Here is a 3296-nt window from a genome sequence, read left to right on the forward strand (position 1 = left end):
AAGAAGTTGAACCAAAAAGGAGGATGGAGAAGGTGCCATGGCTAGAGGAAACCTCATCTCAGGTTCCCTATATTACTTAGGGAGCTGGATAGGAATATGATGACCTTATTAAGATTTTGGAAGAGCAAAGGGACCAGTAGGAAGAACAATGAAAGCAAGTGGTATTAGCCTTGGAAAGAGAAAAGAAAGCCTATGTCACACTCTAGTGGCAATACACTAGGGAGATGTACACTCTCAGAACAAAGCTATCCACCATTTTTGGCAAAATTATGGATAATGACACGTATGAGTAGTTATCAGCATAGTATAGACAAGAGAAAGAGAGTATGGAAAAGGCATAAACCCTCCATGAGGAGACCTCAAAAATTATGGTAGAAGTGGAAGAGAGGCTGAAGGAGCAAGACAGGAAAATTGTACAATTATGACTAGATGATGAAGAAGTGAAGCAAATGAAAGAGAGAACCCTCAAATTGATAGAGTAGTGAAAGGAAGCCACCAAAGGACAGAAAGATCTCAAGAGGACTATAGCCATGCTAACCTAGGAGAAGGAGCACCTCCAATGGAGCAAGGAAGAACACATGAGTATTTCAGAAGCCTTGACAAAAAGGCAAGAGTGGGAGTTGGAGCTAGCAAGGAAAAAGTTGGACCAATGGGAGGAAAAAAGCTTAGGGCCTACGTAGGACCTTGCTTGCAAACTTCCAAAGGCTAAGCATGACAAAGGTGTAGCAGAAGAAGATAGAGCCCAACTGGCAGAAAAGATAATAAGAACTCAATAGAAGAGTTTTATAAAGGCTCTCACAAAAGTCACCAACTCTAAAGAAGAGGACACAATGGAGGGATTCAAGAGAAAAATCCAAGTAGCCAGGGAAGCCCTCCACAATACCTTGGGCTGACTACCCCAACTACTAAAGTGCAAGCCCACTCAAGGTGAAATGGCCCAGTGACTTGAACAAGGAGGCCTCACAATGGAGTAGCTAGTAAGATTGAAATTCATGATTCATAATGAGCCCGACCCTTCATTACCACTAGTGATTAGGACGTGGAAGATGCTCCCAAACCATCCCACACACAACAACAACTAGAGCGCTCACTCAAAGAGTCGTCTTCTTCAAGTGTAAAGAAAGACCCAAAGTAGTAAAGATCATTTCTGACTTCATTTTTTCTAGCTATTTGCCTTTATCCTAACTAGAAAGCCCAAAAAACAATCGTGTGATAAAAATATCTCAGGCTATTGCCTTAGCCATCTCCTCATTGCCTCTCGAATTTGTCTAAAGACAATCTGTTTCAATTTGTACAATCCTTGAAACCCTCTAGTAATATACATGCTGTTGTTTCAATGCAATGTTTCCTATCCAACAATATGTTATGAAAATGAACTCTATACTCAGTCACATATGACTCAAGAAAAAATGCAAGGTTAAATCTATGCTATGCAATCATACAAACAATGTCGTATGAAAAATATGGATGCATTGAAAATTTTGTGCCTAACCTTGTCTATGAATGCTCATGCATTAGGCAAGATGCAAACACAATTCCTCAACTAGCTACAAAAATCCTACGTATCTAATGTTTTTCTAGGAGTTTTTAGTTTATGGGAAAATGCTTGACAGTGTTATATTTCATAAGTTTGGGTCTTGGTATGCCAAACAACGCCCTGGTTATTCATGGTAGTGCTTCCAAATATCATGCAAATGGTCAAAATTATCCATTAGGTACTTCTATGCCTAGGCCTACATATCGCAGAATGCAGGAAGAGGTAGATCATGAAGAATCCATCTCTTCACATTAGAATAATATAAATGCTCACCCATCTAGCTTATGCTCCTTTATACCATTTGATTGTTCAGGAGATCAAACAAAAGAAGTAGACCTACCAAAACAATTGATCAAGTGATAAGAAAAGAATTCTTTTTAGCCTTTCCAAAAGAGACAACCTAAAACATAATGAAAATTATTATTTAACATTCTCATTTTAACAACTTTTGGCCTTTCTCAACCTCATTCGTTCAATGGGGAAAAAGATAGAACACAAGAACATGGCAAATGTATCTACATATTTTTTTTCACAATCGAGATATAGCTTGGGATTTTTTATATGCAAGCTACTAATAAAAACTCTCTTTTGGAGTAGGCTAACTCCAAATGGGGATCTTAAAGCTCTGAGTAAAGGGCTCTGTATGGGAAGTGGGCAAAGTCCATATTTATCTTCACTAAGATACACGTTTTTAGGCTTTTAAGGCGCTTATCTACTCAAAGTGATGCTCTAATATACTCACACATACAAGTGCTTTGAAGTATTCTTGAATTTATTCATTGATTCACCTTAATTAGAATATGCATACATACAGAGAGAGAGAGAGAGAGAGAGAGAGAGAGCGAGCGAGCGAGCAAGCGAGCTGGAAAGCCAATATCAACCAAGCGACACAAAAGTTAGAGCGGGAATTGTGTTACTGTGCATGCAGCGAACGAAAGGCAAGTTGGGAACCAAGGGGGCAGAGCAGAGATATAGAGCAAAACAGAGGGAGGATGGGACGCAATCTAAGCGGCGAGAAGACGACGGCGTGGTCCACCAGCACGTCGGAAGCCAAGCATATCTCAAAGAAATAGCATCGCATTCTTCTTAATACGTGTGGCGATTTGGAAGTGAAGGAGGTGGATGGTATTATATGGATCTCCCACATGGGATAAGCACGCCAACGCCACCTCTCCATGAGTAGCACATCGGTAGGCGGCGCTTCTTTCGTTCCTGGGTGTAGTGTGACGCCTGTAACCCGCGGACGGGGGACAGATCCGGTTGGAGTGGATGCAGATCGGCGAGCCATTGTTGAGCAGGAGAGAGGAGTTCTGGCTCTCTCTGCAGGAGGCGTCCGACTCCAAGTCCTGAGTTGGCCGGGTATTTACTCGCCCGGAGGGGCGGGGTGCCCGCTCCTTGAGCGAGGGGGGATCACGTGAGGCTGGGAACAGAGCAACGTCACCCCTCCCTCTGGACGGTGGAGGGATAACGCCACGCTCGATCTCCTCTCACTACCTACCACCGGTGCTCACTACCTACCACCGGTGCAAACCTCCAACCCTTCTTCTTTGGCTTTTGGCCCTTAATCCAAGGTGCAAACCTCCAACCCCTCTCATACTTGCTCTAATCCTACTCAATTCTTTCTCTCACACTCATACTCTTCCTTCTTCCCTTACTATTTCTCTCATGTATGTGGTATGATTATGCCTTGATCTTAGGTGTACATGACACATAAAGGGCCAAAGAATCCAAGATTCCTTAAGCAAGGAAGGACAAGAGT

The 3296-nt window shown here is 42.5% G+C and overlaps 1 non-coding gene across 1 annotated transcript; it reads left to right on the top strand.

The window, feature by feature from the left end:
- The first annotated feature begins 2763 nt into the window (after positions 1–2763).
- Positions 2764–3027, top strand: LOC148017877 (signal recognition particle RNA). The gene has a single exon (XR_015687809.1).
- Positions 3028–3296: the final 269 nt, after the last annotated feature.

Source organism: Lygodium microphyllum, chromosome 21 (assembly GCF_053477565.2).
Source record: "Lygodium microphyllum isolate KBCC chromosome 21, Lygodium_microphyllum_v1.1.10, whole genome shotgun sequence".
NCBI classification, from domain to species: Eukaryota; Viridiplantae; Streptophyta; class Polypodiopsida; order Schizaeales; family Lygodiaceae; genus Lygodium; species Lygodium microphyllum.